General features: G+C 39.1%; 1 protein-coding gene and 1 pseudogene across 9 annotated transcripts in view; both read right to left on the reverse strand.

Moving 5' to 3' along the window:
- BMPR1B (bone morphogenetic protein receptor type 1B) overlaps positions 1-20,176 on the reverse strand; it is a 419,833-nt gene that overhangs the window by 286,118 nt on the left and 113,539 nt on the right. The gene's annotated exons all lie outside the window — the stretch shown is intronic.
- LOC109499063 lies at positions 9,674-14,014 on the reverse strand (annotated as a pseudogene).

Consider the following 20,176-nt stretch of genomic DNA (forward strand, 5'->3'; position numbering starts at 1 on the left):
GTGTAGAAGAAAAACAGCACAGGTTCTGGGGACCTTCTGCCTACTATGAACACCCAGCTCCTCCACAAGCAAAAAATCTGTACAGATATTAATTTAGACATCAAGTATTCTCCCATAGTACTTCATCAATTCTGCCACTATACTAATGATCATAACTACCCACCTCCACTAGGAGTTTCTCCAAGGCAAGAAAGAGTTTCTTTTTCACCTCCAAAGAGCTAGCATTTGCAACATATGAGGAAAAATGGAAAATCAGTTTGTGGAATTTAGCATTTGGAGTGGTAAATTAATTTTTTTTCCTTCTAAGTGATAGGGTTTCTCTTAAACCCAACTGTATTGTCTCAAAAGCCATGAAGATGCACCCTGCATCATTCTACAAACTTCGTGCATACACACCTGGCCTCCTCTCTGTAAGTTCAACATTTCTATTTCCTTCACAGCTCCTCATGTGTTTTTGGTTTTGTTAAGAAACTCTAGGTTTAATGCATAGTGAGCAGAAAATGCTATTTGCCATTATTCTATTTTGTGGAAGCAACCGATGTCTTCTTTCTCACTGATGGGTGATCAATTTTATGAACATGTCACAGGCCACTTGAGAAGAATGTGTCATCTCTATTCTCATGGTGTACAGTTTACACACACACACACACACACACACACACACACACACACACACCCCTCCATGAATCCCACCCTACTGATGATATTGTTTAGATCGTCTATCTCCTATCTCCTACTAATCTTTTGTCTACTTGATCTGTCTTGTGCTGAGTGTAGTGTTTTGAAGTCACCCATTAGCAATGGACTCTGTCTTCTTGCATCTCTCGTGATTTTTATTTCATAAAGGCTGTTGCCACTGAGTTATTTGGAAAATACATACTTCATTGTGGATTGTGTCTGTTAGCACTGGAATGTGTCTTCTGTGATGCCTAATACTTTGAGGCTGGGACTCTGCTTCGCCTATCAGGAGGCCTGCTCTCTTTCTGTGTCTCTATTCTCAATGTACTTTCGTCGATCCTTTATTTTTGACCTTTCTGAATCACACTTTTTTAGGTGTGTCTATAGTCGGGTTTTGTTTTAGTTGCCAAAATGAAATTTTTTTTCTTCTACTCGGTGAGTTAACCCCACTCACATCTATCATTATGGCTGATATATTTGGTCTTGAATGTATCATACTCTTGTGTAATTATGTGTACTTTATTTGCTGTTTGTTCTTTTATTTTAAAACATTTGGGGGTAGGGGCGCCTGGGTGGCTAGGTCGGTTGAGCGTCCAACTTTGGCTCAGATCATGATCTCACGATCTGTGAGTTTGAGCCCTGTGTCGGGCTCTGTGCTAACAGCTCAGAGCCTGGAGCCTGCCTCACATTCTGTGTCTCCCTCTCTCTGCCTCTTCCCCTCTCATACTCTGTCTCTGTCTCTCAAAAATGAATAAACGTTAAAAAAATTTTTTTTTAACATTTGAGCATAGATTTACAAAGGACTATAGTTTTGTTAGAGTGGCTACCTTTGTACTTGCACAATTTTAATGTCCTGAAGTCTTGTTTTTTTGTTTAACCTTTTAGAGTATGCTGGGTTTTTTCACTACCTTTAATACCAGCTATTGCTATTGCCCACATGACAAAGAGCTTAATTTCCTAGCATCATCTTTTCCTTTCCTCTAATTTTTTTTTTAGCTGTGATATCTCACCTCTACCTTTGTTTTAGTCTTACATGTGTATTTGCTTAGTTTAAAATAATCACTACCAGTCCTCTAGCTCATCATTTGGTTCGATACAGTTCATCCTCTGGTAGACATCCTCAGGTAGAGCCTATGGGTACAAAATTCCCCGACTGCTTTTCTAAAGCCTTGATATTTGAAGGATAGTTTGGCTGTAAAATTCTTGCTTCATACTTTTTCTATCAGTTAGTTTAGTGTAATAAAAACTGTACCTTGGCTGCCTTGCTTTCTTTATATATGTTGGTTCTGAAAGTCTAATGCCTTTCTAATTATTTTGCTTTTGTAGATTCCTTGCTCTTTTTGCCTACTGGCCTTGGGAATTTTATCATTATCTTTGAGACAGGATAAATCTCAGAGCTAATTGTTCGGGGCTAATTTTCCCATGTAAGCATTTTCAATGTTATTTCCTATCTGTGAAAGATTTTCTTAGATTTCAGTTTTAAATATTGGTTTTGGGGGCGCCTGGGTGGCGCAGTCGGTTAAGCGTCCGACTTCAGCCAGGTCACGATCTTGCGGTCCGTGAGTTCGAGCCCCGCGTCAGGCTCTGGGCTGATGGCTCAGAGCCTGGAGCCTGTTTCCGATTCTGTGTCTCCCTCTCTCTCTGCCCCTCCCCCGTTCATGCTCTGTCTCTCTCTGTCCCAAAAATAAATAAACGTTGAAAAAAAAATTAAAAAATAAATAAATAAATAAATAAATAAATAAATAAATAAATAAATAAATATTGGTTTTGTACATTATTTTGTTTTTCTTCTTCAGCAGACAATGCAGGTATTTTTCCTTCATTGCCTGTCTTCCACTTCCACTACTTCCTCTCTGATCCACTTTGCTGCTTTGTGTCATTTGTATTCTCTTGGCATTTTCCCCTGTATTTCCCTGATGCCTCTTACTAACTTCCATTTGAGTCCGTTTTCCCTTCGGTGCTTTGCAATGTATCTTTATTTTTTACATAATTTGCCTTTTTCTCTCATTTATTTCTTGAGTTCCATACATACATACTTTTTCATTTTTCTTTGTTTTTTTCATTTCTGCTTTTGGTTCTTAAATTTCTGATTAAAGGTGGGTTTTCATATACTTAAATACTTGCTAAATATATTTAACTGTATATATATTTATTTAACTGTATATATTTAACTAAATATATTTAACTTGCTAAATATATTTAACTGTTGGGAGGGCAGACGTAGATTTTTTTTTCTGCTTCCTGGTGGTTTTTCAGAACGGGGTGGAATACTACCGGATTTTGTTGTTGATTTCCATGAAAATTCATTTCCTGATTGTCTTCAATAGATCTGTATAGATGCTAGTTCCCTTTTGTTCACTTTTTGTTACTGGAATATTTTCTGATGCTCTTTTCGGTCAGGCTGGCAAGGTCCAGGTACTTTAGCTGTTTTACATGGATCATTTATTTATTTGATTTGGTGATAAGGGGGAAGTGTGGAATCCCCCAAGATTATGGTTTTCTTTTGCTTTCTAAAAGAGCCCCAAACCTACCCCTTTCCCTTCTTTTCTCCTACACCATCTAATTACCAAAGGACTCTTCTTTCCTTTTCACTTTTTCTCCCTGAAAAACTACACATTTGGAAGCCTGTTCCATCAAATCGTTGGTCTGAGCCTTCAAATAATATTCTCTGAAATCCTTTTCCTACAGTCTTGCTCTGATCTGCCCAGTTTCTTTTTCCGTGTTCTTGGATTTGGGCTGTTTTTAATCTCTGTGGTGGTGGTCTCTCCAACGTTTCCTTATGGTCCAGGCCCATACCCCTTTCCTTCCTCTCCACGGCTTTACTCAGTCTGCATTTGTACGCTGCAAACCTGCAACACGAGCACGACGAGAGGTACAGCACTGTGTCGGGCTTCCAGGCTCACAATTACTTTGCCATCTCAGCATCCCCTGCCTTCAAGTAATATTGAGGGTATACTTCTGCAAAGAGGTTTAATGGTTGTAAATTTAAATCATTCGGTGACGAGATCTGGGGAAGTTATTTACATAACACCCTCCCTTGTGCTCAGCCACCTGGAAGGTCTATGGCCATTTTTAAAACGTTTTCCTTGACTTGGAAAAAAAAATGTGTATTCAACAGCTTTGCTGTGCAGTATACAGCACAGAGTCATTATATTCAAATGTAGTATTTGGGTAGCTCCACTCTCTTGTATGCTCGCTGATTTGGGATCTGATTTGGTCGATCTATAGCAAAGACCATTACATTCAAATCTCCTCAACTTTGGCATTTGCCAACTTCTACCTGCAGCTCAGTTAATTTTTTTAGCTTCAAAAAAATGAAGCCATGCATTTAGATCCATACAATGAAGAATTACTGTATGTTTCAGGATATTTGAATCCCATACCAAAATGTAGTGACCTTGTTTTATGAGTAGTAATGCTTTTTCATCTTAGAGTGTTATTTCTTCTTACAGCGTTGGGTCACCAGGGCTGTCAGACCCAGAGCTCTGTTATTTTTCCAGATTCATGTTTTCCTTATTTTTGGTCTCTAAAGATTTTCCTTTGTATCTTGCCAGCTTAGCAGTGCATTTAAAAATTATATTTAATATTAGTTTATGCTTTTTATGTATTTTAAATGTCTTGATTTTTCAAAATATTTATTCTGTCATAATGGAAGTCAAGTGTCCCTTTTCTATATGAATTTAACATTTCCTTCAAAAACTACAGAACAGACATTTTGGCAATTTTCTCTGTACGATATTCTTCTCCAGTAATAAATTTGTTAGCTCCAATAGCTCCAGTTAAAAAAAGAGATACTTTGTATTCCCTTTTGGTTTTAAAAACATATCAGAATAGAAAAATATTCAAACATGGGGCGCCTGGGTGGCTCAGTTAGTTGAGTGTCCGACTTCGGCTCAGGTCATGATCTCACAGCTCGTGAGATTGAGCCCCACGTCAGGCTCTGTGCTGACAGCTTGGAGCCTGGAGCCTGCTTCAGATTCTGTGCCTCCCTCTCTCTCTCTGTCCTAACCCACTCACATTCTGTCTCTGTCTCTCTCAAAAATAAACATTTAAAAAAATTTTTTAAGAAAAATATTCAAACTCTATCTTTTTATGCAAATCCTTAAGAATAGGTAGATGTGGGGGCACCTGGGTGGCTCAGTCGGTTAAGCGTCTGACTTCGGCTCAGGTCATGATCTCGCGGTCCGTGAGTTTGAGCCCCGTGTCAGGCTCTGTGCTGACAGCTCGGAACCTGGAGCCTGTTTCAGATTCTGTGTCTCCCTCTCTCTCTCTGACCCTCCCCCGTTCATGCTCTGTCTCTCTGTCTCAAAAATAAATAAACGTTAAAAAAAAAAAGAATAGGTAGATGTGTTTGTCAGATCCTTCTAAACATCACTAATGATTTTCTTTAAAAAAAAACATGCAATGTTTTCAATTTGATTCTTTTTACTGAGTCTTCTTGTCAGTGACTGGATGGAAAAGGCACTGGTATCTGTGTATCTGTCGTTATTGCTAAAAAAATAAACTACCCTCAAACTCAGTAGCTCCAAACACCAATTACTGCTCATGAGTCTACAGGTCAGCTGGGAGATTCTTCAGGTCTCCACTGGACCACTCACTCAAGTGCATGTCAAGGCACATGGATAGGTGGCTCTGTTTGTCTCCTACCAGGGCTCTCCCTATATGTGTCAGGGTCAGCTGGTTGGTGGCTAGTCTAGAATGGCTAGCCTCAAATTTTTAACAATTTGGCTGTGCTCCACGTGGCAGTCCATCTCCAGGTCCTGCTGTCATGGCAGTGGCAGAGTTCCAAAAGAGAAGAGAAAGCAAGCAAGGGCTCCTGAGACTTAATCTGGGAATTGGCACACCCATATTTCTACTACACTCTATTAGGTGAGGCAAATCACGAGGCCAGCCCAGGCTCAAGAGGTGGGGAAAGACTCTACCTACTTAAAAGGAAACGCTGAAAAATCACATTGCAGAGGATATAGATACAAGGAGAAGGGAAGGACTGGGATCATTTTTGTCATCAATTAGCCACAATCTGTACATATAAAACTTAAGTCTGCAGTTGATATTTCATGAGATGTTATTTTATGAATGTCTAAAAATTCTGTTATGCCTGAATAAGGTTATGTAAAATTCTGACACCTACCTAGAGTGGCCACAACTCTTATCTGTTTTAAGGAGATCCTCTATTTAGTTGGTTTAAGGTCAGTTTTTATATGAGGCTAGAAGAGTAAGCAGCTAGTTAAGACTCTACTCAAGGGCACTGGAAGTCTATTAAAGGCTTTTAACTGGGGGAGTTGTATCACTAGTTCTGAATCCTTGGAAGGATCACTGGCTTCATTGTGGACAACAGATGGACATGGATAAGACTAGAATCAGAAAATAGGTCATAATTTATAGCACTGGTCTAGGAAAGGCAGCGCCCTACATCTGGGTATCAATGGTGGAGATATATAGCAGTAGTCAGATTTAAGGAATAATCATACCATGACTATACTGCTAAGTATGTTTTCAACACACCTACTATATGCGAAATATTCTGACAGATTCTAGAGACTCACTAGCCCATCTACTCATGGAACTTTCAGCTCAATGAAGAACAGAGATAACGATCAAAAAGCACATGCTCGGGGCGCCTGGGTGGCGCAGTCGGTTAAGTGTCCGACTTCAGCCAGGTCACAATCTCGCGGTCCATGAGTTCGAGCGCCGCGTCAGGCTCTGGGCTGATGGCTCAGAGCCTGGAGCCTGTTTCCGATTCTGTGTCTCCCTCTCTCTCTGCCCCTCCCCCGTTCATGCTCTGTCTCTCTCTGTCCCAAAAAAATAAATAAATAAACGTTGAAAAAAAAAAAGCACATGCTCCTCAAAGTATGACTGAAAAATCATTTGCTTCTTCCTACCACAGTTTCATTTGTTTAATGTTTATTTATTTTTTTTTTGAGGAGAAAGAGAGGGGGGAGGGGCAGAGAGAGAGGGAGACACAGAATCCGAAGCAGGTTCCAGGCTCTGAGCTGTCAGCACAGAGCCTGACGTGGGGCTTGAACTCATGAACCACGAGATCATGACCTGAGCCGAAGTCAAAGACTGAGCCACCCAGGCGCCCTTTTGCTACCATTGTTTAAATGCAAATGTACCCAATTTATTGACACATGTTTAGTCCTACAAAGAGAGTAGAACAGGGGTCACACATATCTATCCTTGTCCATATTTATCAGAATTTTTCCTACAATGTGAATGTAAATATTTTGGCAGTACAATTAGTCTTGGTTTTGTCACAGTTTTTCTAATTCCTGTTGTTCTACCCTCAACCCACTCAATTCCCATCCACCCTCAAGGCATTCAAAGTTTTAACCTCTGGATTCAAAACACGGTAACGAATTAAAACTTGGCACAGTAATGACAATGACACAAAAATAACTTATAAAGAAAATAAATACAGCGTAAATAGGTATTCTATGTTCTGTACCTTAAATTTTCTGGGTTTTATATATACTGACTAGACCGCAATGAAGAATCCTACATCTGGAAATCATTTTTAAGTATATTAAATGAAATTCTTATGAAGTGTATTAAGGAATACATTACATGTATTAGGAAAATACATAAATACATATTACGTGTATTCTGCTTGGATAGAAATAAAATTACTAATAAGTTAATGTTTTACATGAACAATCCCAAATACTTTGTAAAAACAGAAGAAAGTTGTAAACAAATGAGCATGTGTGTCACTATGAATAAGAAACCCCTGGGGAATGAGCTATCATAGTAATATTTGATTAGGTGCAAGAGATAGAAAGTATGAGATAAGGCTACCTAGAATGTCAACATGATGGAATTTGTGAATACTTTGTTCTGTCTTGTTTTTTGGACACGGACTCCCTAGAGACTCTGATGAAGTTATAGACCAGAAAACATATATACAGACAGGGCATATAGTTTCAGAATTCACAGACACTGTCTCCCAAAAGCTACCTCAGATTCACAATCACCTTATAAAAGAAAGAGCTCTGGACTGGAATCCAGATGACACAGTTCCTTCTTCTTTGGTGGAAGAAGGGAGGTGAACTAGGACACAGTTACTTTTCTAAGTCTCTTTTCCAAGTTTTTCAGCATCTCTATGCAACACTTCCAGGAAGGGCTGACCAGAAAGAAGACAGAATCCCTCACTGGGAACTGGGTGCTGCCCAAAAACCCAAGGGAACTGGAAGAATGGGGAGGAGAAAGGAGGAAAGAGGAAGGCAAAGAGAAAGACAAAGGAGGAGAAGAGGACAGAGGAGGGAAAAGATGAAGAAGAGAAGAAGGGAGGGGGCAGGGAGGGAGGAAGGCAGGATGACAGGAAGGGCAAGGAGGTCAAAGAAAAGGAGGAAAGAGCCCACTGTGTCTCACAATTTTGCCTGGTGCCAGTTGTGATTCTACCTATAAGCAAATCTGAAGGTGAGGATCTATACACTCAAACTGCATTGCCAACCAAATCACAGCAAAAATGTTAACTTTTTAAACGTATGAATTCCTCTATTTATAATTACCATATCTGATAAGTGCTGTTTAAAAAAAAACAGTTTATTTTGTGAAATGCTCATTTATTTTGAGTGGGGGAGTAGCAGAGAGAGAGGGAGAAAGAGAATCCCAAGCAGGTTCCATGCTAAGAGCTCAAAGACCAATGTGGGGCTTGATCTTATGTCGGGTCATGATATCATGACCTGAGCTGAAATCAAGAATCCGACGCTTAACTGACTGAGCCACCCAGGTGCCCCCAGTTTATTTTACTTCTAATCCTTGAAGCTTGTGGTCTGAAAATCCCTTTTTGAAAACCACAGACACTATATCTTTTAAAGTATTTGAAGTCAAAATGACTTAAATTCAAATCCCCACTCTGATTCTAGTAAAGTTATCCTGGAACAGGTAAATAAAGTCTCTGATTCTGATATTCCCCATCTGTAAAAGGAACAAATTAAAACATCAACTCTACAGGGGCTCCTGGATGGTTCAGTCGGTTAAGCGTTCAACTTTAGCTCACGGCTTGTGGGTTCAAGTCCTGCATAAGGCTCTGTGCTAACAGCTTGGAGCCTGGAGCCTGCTTCAGATTCTTTGTCTCCCTCTCTCTCTGCCTCTCCCCTATTCATGTTCTGTCTCTCTTTTTCTATCTCTCAAAAAGAAACATTTAAAAAAATACATCAACTCTTCTGTAAAGAGCTGTTGACAAGATAAAATGAAACAATGTATGCTAAGTGCATTCTACCTAACATGTAGAAAGCAAACTGTGACAAACAACAACAATGAAGGGGAAAGGAAAATTGGCAAAGCTCCAGCTAAATCTTAGTACATCTCTACTCCTATTCTCCACCCTGAAACTAAACTCTGATGAAGACAACTAAACTTATTTTCAAGATAAAGCAGAGCTATATGTGTTCCCATATGAAAACATGTATCTGATGATAGAATAGTTCTTGCTTGTTAGAAAAGACTATCATACTTCCCATTGCACGCTATTAAGAAAATTTCCTCTATAACAAATTTTTTAAAATTAAACATTCCATGGAAAGAGGTCCTCCTCCTCAATCCTTCAAAGGAGAAAGAACAGTGAGAGACAGCAACACAGGACCCTTTTCATGGCAGCAGCTCAAACCTATCCAATGGCTTCACATAGCAACTTTTTAAAAATACACAGTCCAGGGGTGCCTGGGTGGCTCAGTCAGTTAGGCATCCAACTTCAGCTCAGGTAATGATCTCACAGTTCGTGAGTTTGAGCCCCATATCGGGTTCTGTGCTATCAGCACAGCCTGCTTTGGATTCTGTGTCTCCCTCTCTTTCTGCCCCTCCCCTGCTCATGCCCTGTCCCTCTCTCTCTCTCTCAAAAATAAAATATATATTAAACAAAAAATACACAGTCCATGGACACCTGGATGGCTCAGTTGGTTAAGCGGCCGACTTTGGCTCAGGTCATGATCTCATAGTTGGTGGGTTCCAGCCCTGCACTGGGCTCTGTGATGATGGTGCAGAGCCTGCTTGGGATTCTCTCTCCCTCTCTCTCTCTCTGCCCCTTCCCCATGTGCATGCATTCTCTCTCTCGTGCTCTCTCTCTCTCAAAATAAAAAAAACTTAAAACAATAAAACAAAATAAAAATACACAGTTTTGAGTCTGGAATATCCAGAGTTCTGAACTGTAATCTTTTAGAAAAGAGAAGAGCATTTTTCAGAGCCTCACAAATTTGGTCAGGAGCAGAGCCAAGGTTGAGACACTTTCTTACCCTTAAGAGTCCTTCACTGCACTTACAAACTACTCAGGGTATCTCAATCTATTTTACAAAGATTATTTTAGTGCTGGAAGGGACCGCAGCCATTGCTGAGGTGAAATAAATGACTTATGTTACTGCCGAAGAAAAGGAGGCCTAGAGAGATTAAAATATTTGCCTGAGCCTGTAACTAGAACCCAGCTCCTTTCGCTGCCAAATTCTTGTGTTGCATCTTTTTCACCCACAAGCCTGTAAAAGAAAAAAGGGTGTTCTTCTATGTTCAAAAGTTGATTAAAGTATCATTTTGAGGGGCACCTGGGTGGCTCAGTCGGTTGAGCACCTGACTCTTGACTCTGGCTCAAGTCATGATCCCAGGGTTGTGGGATCGAGCCCCACACTGAGCATAGAGCCTGGTTGGGATTCTCTCCCCCTCTCCCCCTCTGCCCATCCTCCCCCCCAACTCACTCACTCTCTGTCTCTCTCTAATAATAAAAATTTAAAAATATTATTTTGATTCATTGTATTGACAGCAAATTGGCTGTTCTGCCTTGAATTTATAGGCACATCTCAGAGATACTGCAGATTCAGCTCTAGACCACCACAATAAAGCAAGCCAGATGAATCTGTTGGTTCCACAGTGCATATCAAAGCTATGTGTCCATAATACTGCAGTCTATTAAGTGTGCAACAGCATTACTTCTTAAAAATGTGCTAACTTAATTAAAAATACTTTATTGTTAAAATATGGTAGCCATCCTCTGAGCTTTCAGTGAGCTGTAATCTTTTTTCTGGTGGAGGATCTTGCCTCAATTTGATGGAAGCTGGCTGATCAGCGTGGTGGTTGTTGAAGGCTGGAACGGCTATGGCAATTTCTTATGATGACAACAAAGTGTGCTGCATCTAATGACTCTTCCTTTCGCAAAAAATCTCTCTGTAGCACGTGATACTATCTTACCCACAGTAAAACTTCTTTCAAAAGTGGAGTCATCTTCTCAAACCCTGCTGCTGCTTTATCAACTAAGTTTATGTAATATACTAAATCCTTTGTTGTCATTTCAACAATCTTCACCAGGAGTAGGTACCATCTCAAGAAACCACTTTCTTTGCTCATCCGTAACAAGCACATCCTCATCCATTCAAGCTTTATGATGAGACTGTAGCAATTCAGTCCCATCTTCAAGCCCCACTTCTAATTCTAGTTCTCTTCCTATTTCTACCACATCTGCAGTTACTTCCTCCACTCAAGTATTGAACCCCCCAGAATCATTCATAAGGGTTAGAATAAGCTTCTTCCAAATTCTCCTTAATGTTGATATTTTTACCCGTCTCCCATTTCTTTTTCCTTGACCCAAGTCTTGGTAGTAGCATTTTAATAGCTTTTGTTGGCGGCAGCAGCAGCAAGAGGAGGGGGAGAATTTGCCTGCCAACAGCATGTCTAGCCACACTCTTCCCATTGGACTGAAACCAGGAAGATGCGGATTTCCATGGGTTCCAGTGTGATGGCAGGAGGGTCCAGCCAAGAGGAAGAGGGCTGAGGTGTGGGGCCCGGGCCCATGTTTGGTGTCCACTTAAGCCTGGAGACACTGGCCTAGAGCTGGTTGGCTGCCAGGATGGTCTCCTGCAAGTAGGTGACAGTGAAGGTGGAGAATAGTTCCCTCCAATCCAAGGTCACCAAGGAGCTCAGGTTGCTGGAATCCTCCCCTACAGAGAACTGGTGCTCTAAGCAAAGCAGCAATATTTTCTGGTCCCAGTGTGCCAGTGTGAGTAGATATACGGAGGAAAGCAGCTCCCGGTGCAGCCCTGACAACTGCTGGTGTGGGGTAACTTCCAGATGGTAGGGGGTGCCAGCAGCCGGGGCCAGCACCAACTGTGGGGCCGGGACCTCTTTCTCTGCCTGAAACCAGTGCCCAGTGGCCATGGTCTAGACCTTGTCCAGAGGCACAAGGTGGTGGTGCCCTTGCACCCACAGCCCCAACCCCTCCTCCAGCAGCAGCACCCCCACTCCATGTCTATCGTCCATCATCTTTCAGAAGCCTCTGGTGCACCATGAGCTCTATGGAGCCATCCCTCAGGCCGATGCCCCCCCTAGGAGAAGGGTGAATCCCTTCAAGAAACACTCTGTGGACACTGCTCGGATCCATCAAAGGAATCACTATCTATGGCAATCATAACCTTATGAAATGCATTTCTTAAATACTAAGACTGAAATTCAAAAGGACTCCTAGATCCATGGCCTACAGAACGGATGCTGTGTTAGCCAGGGATGAAAACTACATCCATCTCATTGTACATCTCCATCAGAGCACTCGAACCAGTTACATGATCAATAAGCAGTAATATTTTGAAAGGAATCTCTTTCTCTGAGCAGTAGGCCTCAGTAGGCTTAAAATATTCAGTAAATCATGTTGCTAACTAATATGCAGGTTCTATTGTTCCATTCACAGAACACAAGTAGAGTAGATTTAATATAATTCTTCAGGGTCATAAAATTTTCATAATGGTAAATGAACACTGGCTTCACCTTAAGGTCATCAGCTGCATTAGCCCCTAACAAGGGCCAGCCTGGTCTTTGAAACTTTGTAGGCAAGCACTGAGTTCTCTCTAGCTATGAAAGTCCTAGATGGCACCTTCTTCCAATGAAGGCTGTTTTGTCTACACTGAAAATCTGTTCTTTCGTGTAGCCACATTCCTGAATGAGGTAGATCTTCTGGATAACTTGCTGCGGCTTCTACATCAGCACTTGCTGCTTCATCGTGCACTTGTATGTTATAGGGACAGCTTCTTTCCTTAAACCTTATGAACCAACTTCTGCTAGCTTCCAACTTTTCTTCTGAAGCTTCCTCATCTCTTCCAGTCTTCAGAGAATTGAAGGGAGTTAGGATGTTGCCCTGGATCAAGCCTCAGTTTTTAAGGGAATGTTGGGGCTGGTTCGATTTTCTATCCAAACCACTAAAACTTTCTCTGTATCAGCAATAAGGCTGTTTTGCTTTCGTATCATTACTGCGTTCACTGGAGTAGCACTTTGAATTTCCTTCAAAAACTTGACCTCTGCATTCACAGCTTGGTTAACTTTGGTGTAAGAGGCTTAGTTTTTAGCCTATCTTGGCTTGTGACATGCCTTCCTAGGATGAATCATTTCTAGCTTTTGATTTAAAGTGAGAGACCTGTGACTCCTCCCTTCACTTGAACACTTAGAAAGCTTTGCAGGGTTATTTAGCGGCCTAATTTCTATATTGCTCTGTCTCACAGAATAGGAAGGCCATGGAAAGGAAGAGAGACAGGAAATGGCCGATAGGTGGAACAGAGAGAACACACACGTTTATAGATTACTGTACCATCTTATATGGGTGTAGTTCATGATGCCCTGATACAACTACAGTAGTTATAACAAAGTAGTTATAACAAAGATCACCGTCCATAGGTCACCATAACAAATAGTCAAAAAGTTGGAAATACTTCTATAAGTACCAAAATGTGACACAGACACAAAGTGAGCAAATGCTATTGGAAAAATGTCACTGATAGACTTGCTCCACACAGGGTTGTCACAAACCTTCAATTTGTAAAAACACAATATCCACAAAATGCAATAAAAAGAGGTGTGCCCAAATAGAGATGACCATGATTTAAAAAGTAGTCTCTGATGAGTGCCTGGGTGGCTTAGTCAGCTGAGTGTCTGACTTCAGCTCGGGTCATGGTCTCGCAGTTCATGTGTCCGAGCCCCACATCAGGCTCTATGTTAATAAACAGCTCGGAGCCTGGAGCCTGCTTGGATTCTGTGTCTCCCTCTCTTACCCACCCACCCTACTCATGCTCCATCTCTCTGTCTCTCAAAAGTAAATAAATGTTACAAAAAAATTTTTTTAAGTAGTGTCTGAAATTCTGCCAGTTACTGAATGAGAACCTATCACACCTATACACAGAGTTCAACTGTTTTAAAGAAAGGCTTTCCTTCTAGGAAAATTCTATTTTTTAGCAACTGACAAATACACATACTTTAACAGCATCTTGCATGCTTTAAAAAACAATAGTGTAAGGGGCACCTGGGTGGCTCAGTCTGTTAAGCATCCGACTTCAACTCAGGTCACGATCTCTTGGTTTCTGGGTTCAAGCCCTGCATTGGGCTCTCTGCCATCAGCACAGAGGTCACTTCAGATCCTCTGTTCCCCTCTCTCTCTGCCCCTCCCCTGCTTGCTCACTCTCTCTCTCTCTCTCTCAAAAATAAAACAAACATTAAAAAAAAATACTAATATTCAGGTGGTAGAATTACCTTCTGCTAACTCTACCATAAGCATGGATTGTTTTCACTAATAAAATATTGCTTTAATTGTCCTATTAAATATTATATTTCTAGAAAATATGTGAAATTCAATACATTTGATAGTGGGTATCTCTGGAAATAGATGTATGCCTTTCAGTTTCTACTTTTCTTGTTATCACTGTTTTATGAATGAAGTTAAGACTTCAATTTTTACAGACTAACCCACTCTGATTGTTCTGGCATATCTTGACAAAACCAGACAGTTAAAAGCATTCCATACTGGGGATGGGCTCTAGATTAATCATATATTTCATTTCTAAGGCAAGAAGCCTATAGGCACCCTCTCTGTCAGCAGAATTATGGGAACCTAGTCCACAGGCTGGGGTTCTCCCGGCCTTTCTGATTTATTCTGCGCTTCAGTGACTAGCAGGAAATTCCAACCCGGAAGCCAATCCATCTGATTAGTTCTCTGATCTCAACCCAAGTCCTAGTAAAAGACCCCTCTCCTTTGGGGTCTGAAATCTGAATCCGTCAACAACCGTGAGCATGAATCAAAAAATGGATGAAACATTTCCAGACTATTCACTCCGGTACTGCAGATGTGTGACACCATACCCCAAGCCCCTGATACTAACCTCTGGAAAGAGACAGTCACCAGATCGAGACCAGGTTTCTGACTTCCTCCCCCACCATTTCTCCCCATGAGGAAAATCCCATGATTCGGATATCCAAGTCAATGAAGGTTGTGAAGTACCAGGACATAATGTATGATTCTAGACTTTACCATGTTGCAAATTTAACCTTAAAACACTGAACCCAGGAGAAAAACTTAAGTTGTATTGATAGGGCAAAAAACAGTGATAATAATACTTCTCCTACTGCACTGTTTCTGCGTCCTTACTTAAAATTATGTTGTCTTTTAAAATGATCATTTTCAAGCAAGCAATGGAATCTCATAAATATGAAATAAGTTTCTGAAAACATTACTAACATATTTAGTAACGATTTAAAGAATTAAAAATTTTGATAAATTAAAGTCAAACATATTAGGAAGTGTAACTTTTACTCTATCAACTCATTTGTTATGTAAAAAGATTTAAGAAAAATACAGTATATTTTCAATTGCTATTATCAAGCAGTTTATCTTGCAATGCTCACAACCCTCTCTGATCTAAGGTTTTATTTTCTTCACACGGAAAATAAACTGGCTCAATTCCACTATGGCACAGAGTAAAAAATTATTTTCCTCTTTTCAAGTTGCATTAAGATATCACTTTCTCTACACTGCCTTGCAAATTCTCTGACATCCAGATCCTTAAGAGTTGTTAATTCATTTTAAACTGTCCTTTTTCCTCATCTAACACTTTGTCTCACATTAGAGAGGTGTTTCTTCACTTCGGGTGTAATTGGTGAGAGGTCTGAAAGCTTTTAGAGCCTTATTTCCTCCCTGTACTCGGTCTATCATTCAGTTAATTGCCACCAAATAGATGGTGCCATCTTTGGAAACAGAGCAGACAAAAGGGAGCTTACCTTTAGTAGAGTATAATTTTACAGAAAACTATAAAAACATAACAATTAAACAATTACTGGCATCTCTGAGCCTTTAAATAGAAGCATAACATAAAGCAATCTTGAAAATTACAAAGCCCTTACATACAGGTTTTCAGAGCTCTGTGGCCTCCTATATTCTCCATTCAGAAGATTTAGGACCAACATTTCCTGCCTGTATAACAAGCCATGTTGTGAAAACGAGCTTCATCACTCCAACAAGTATCTAATTCATGTTCCTAAATATTTCACTTTCAAAGAAATATGCAGTGATTTCCCCTCATTGAATTCGCCATTAATCTTATAATACTGAGCAAATACTCTAGGAAATATGAAGTAATGACACAAACATCCTCCAGAACAATTTTTTAAAAGGAAACAAGGAACTATGATCGATCATTAATCAAAAGGTTAAAATTATATTCTCTTATTGGATATTATCTTTACCTTTCATTACAACAATTTAAATCTCTACAAACATGAACAGAACTGCAGACATTAAACTGGAGAAGAGTCACTACACTGATATTTCCAAAGACATAATTTTTATGTATTTGTCTTTGACTGAAAAGGTTGTCAAGAATCGTGGGATATGTGTGAAATACAGAATTTTACATAAAGGTAGGATTTGCCCACAAATGTGAATCTGTAGCTAGAGCTCTGAGTTGATGTGTGATAACCAAGGGACTGCCAAAGAGTAATGTCCAAATAGTGTTGTATGTCTTCAGTACAGGATAGCGATTAAGAGCACGGGGTCATGATTTAATCGCAGCCCTACCGTCTACTAGCCACATAATCTTGGGCAGCTTTCTTAACCTCCTAGTGCTCAGTTTTATCATCTATAAAACGGGAATATTCACAGAGCAGTCCTCAAAGAATCATGTTAAAGAATAAACTAAATATATATGAAGCATTTGTGACACAGCTTGAACACCGTGGCACATTATATGAAGTAGCTATGCATACGGGACAAACCGGTTAGAAAAGGGTTTCCAAGTGAACAGTCACCAAGGTCTGTGGCAATCTACTCAGGGTTGAGGCCTCTGAAGTCCACACCACCTGTTTCCCATTTGTCCTCTCAAATGAGTGAAGCCAACTAGAACTATCAGCCCAAAAGTATAATGGATTGGATTTGCTGGAAAACAGCATAATTTTGTAATCTAGTTTGTATTAACCTGAAAAATGTTATCATGATGATATCAGCAATATTTGGGGAAAGGTTATTACCAAATGTGTAAATGTTTGATGAAAAGACTAAGAGTGTCAGCCAACATTTCAAAGGAAAGGCACAAGTTACTTTCTCATTATATAACAAATCCACATCCACTCTGTCATGTTGATTTATACCAGTTTCCTTATCTTATGTGTTTTTACTGATAATTAAAGGAACAATTGCACATTCCATTCATCGTATAAAATATATTATCTTTCTGTTAACTTCAGCATACCACAAAGTCAGAATGTCAAAAAGTAAAAATGATCCCTAACAAATCCAAACTCCTTAATAATTACTATGACCTTACTTTTATCAACAAAGCATGAAATGACCTTCCCTTGCTTTCACATCTAAGAAAGAGTTAGCTCAATTCCACCCTGCCAACAAAGGGGAAAAAAACTGACTTGCTCTTTGTTTTAATCTACTGGCTTGAGAAAAGCGAGAAAAGTGTGAGTGATCTTTTACCAATTCAATGCAGAGTCAATGATAACACATAACAAAATTGGGAGGGGTAGAGTGTATTTGTACTATAACATCTCAAAACCCTAACTTTGGAGCTCTTAGTTTATAAACAGGAGAAAATATAGTACTATATGTAACAGAATTACAGACAGCATATGAAGTATGTCTGACATCTTTCCAAAAAGAAGCAAGGATTAACTCTCAGTCAGCTTATAGTTTGGGGATATTATTTAAAGCAAAAATTTTACTTAAATAAAAGGGTAGCCACAGATTTCTAAGAGTAAATATAAAAGCTGCACGAACCATAACATTTTTCTAACCAAGTTCATTTTCTAAAAAACAGCCAGATTTTCATAGTCTTTTATGAGTATTTATATTACCAATATACCATTCTAGGAAAAACTGTATAAACTACAATTAGACTAGTTATGTATGGAACATGTTTTTTCAGCTAAACCACATAAACAAGAGAGACACAGAACAAGAAAGATGACTAGAAGCAAAATGTTTGCGTGGTCCAATAAGGTCAAAAATAAGATAACAGTATCTTCCATTCTAATGTTATCAGATTATGTAGGCAAACAAATTAATATATAAATTAAATTAACAAAGTGACTTGACCGCCAGAATTAGTACCAGATTCCCATAATCCCAAAGCAAAATAAAACCCATTTCATACATAAAGTTACCATAGAATTGTATTAGAATACAACTATGTTTAAGTCAAAATCATGAGACCTTGATTTACATTCACAAAATAGTACATTTTAATCGTTTGAAAACAAAATCATATGAGATGATGATGCCATATACGAAATTAGCTGATTTACTTTCTACTAACCCTGTGTTCTAAAGTTACCGCAAGTTTCAGAACATTCAAATCACATAAGAAACTCATTAATAAATGGCACAATCAACATAAATCACATGACTCCAGGAAGAACATCAAATTGAAACGCTGACATACAGTAGGCAGTCTTGCCTGAAATGTCTACGTGAGACCAGTTCACCTAGAAACATATTTTTAGTACACAGTAAACTTTGTAAGTAACTGGTAACTGATGAACGGATAAACAGGTTTCATCCTGGCCTTAGATGACTTACTTAATTTCCTCTGCACTTCAAGCCCCTCACTTGTAAAAAGTCAGAGTGTTTCAAAAATGCCTAATACTCAATGATGAATGTTAGCCTCAGTGTGATTAATGAAGCAGATTAGATAATTCTCAAAGTCTAATTTACATTTAAAATGTATTTGTTGTACAAACAAATACTGAGTGCCTACTATATGCCAGGAATGTTGATTTGGAGTGGATTACCCAATCTTACAACTTCCAAAAAGCAAATTATTATTTCCTTTCATTTTTATCTTCCCACAATAATCCCTTTTTCTAAAAAGCACACTGTCCCTTGTGTCTGTCAAAGAATACAAGTGGTATATTTAATTTTTCAAAGCCTTAAAATCAAGCACAAATATCCAAATCATAAGATGCTTTTTTTTTTTTTTTTTTGCTCTCTCCCCCTAAAAAGAGAATCCAGGAAAAAATCATTTTTGACTGTGAAAAACTAGTTACCTTCCCTGAAATTGAAAGGAAGAGAACACGACTTAGATTAAAGTGCCCAGTGTCTTTCAGACATTTTCCTTTTTTTTTTTTAATGTTTATTTATTTATTTTTGAGAGGGTGGGAGGGGCAGAGAGAGAAAGAGAGATTGAGAATCTCAAGCAGGCTCCACCCTGCCAGCACAGAGCCAGATGCAGGGGTCGAACCCACAAACCTTGAGATCATGACCTGAGCAGAAATCAAGAGGGGGACAATTAACCAACTGAGCCACCCAGGTACCCCCAGCCATTTTCATATAAACCTAAACCTCATCAAAGCATGGAGGCTAAACACTAACAGTAAATCAAAAGAATAGCAGTTCTGATCAAACAAAACTGTTAGGCTGAAGACTGCATGCTTGATTCCAGGAACTTTTCAGTTTTAGTAATGTGATGGAGTGACAGCTCCCACCATCAACACTGAGTCTTCAGAGAAACTCCATGCCTTAGTCCCAAATGGTAATCTGCCCTGACTCTCTAGGAACAGAATGCTCATGACCCAGTGACGGACACAAGAACAAAAACCAAGTCTCCAGATGGAAATGTCTGTCACTATATTATAAGAATATATCTAATAGCAACCAATGTCAATTTCAGGAATTTTAAACCACTATACAACACCAATGATCTAGAATTGACAAACAATGACAAGGAGCACTACAGGTATGCAATTTGAAGAAAGTGAACGTCAACCATTCATTCATTAAATTACCTATTTACGTTGAAATGATTTAAAACATGAAATATTCCCCTTGCTTAGAGAACTGAATTCATGGACAGCCAAAACAAAATATTCATATTTCCTTCCATTCAGCAGGGTTTTCAGAAATGTTGAAAAACACATCTTTTACTGAGTAAGGCCTTAAAAATATGCTATGTTCTTACATTTTAGAATCTAGATCACTAATTTTTTTAAAAAATTCATCAAAGAAAAGCTTGTGTGAAATTGGTTAAACATCTTAATTCATACCATATCTGAATAGGTCTTATCCTCTTTAAGAAATCTTTATTTATATTCTTAGAGAAAAATCTCTAAGAATTTTTATTTTGTATTTTTATTATGACAAGTTTTCTGACTTGCTTGAATTAGTTTTCTTCACTTGCTTATTTGGTAGTGAAAATTCATTTTCACTATTCAGCTATATTCCTTTAATTCCAACACAGACAGAATATAGATTTTGTAGGATTCAACTATC

This window comes from Felis catus, chromosome B1, assembly GCF_018350175.1.
Source record: "Felis catus isolate Fca126 chromosome B1, F.catus_Fca126_mat1.0, whole genome shotgun sequence".
Lineage (NCBI taxonomy): Eukaryota > Metazoa > Chordata > Mammalia > Carnivora > Felidae > Felis > Felis catus.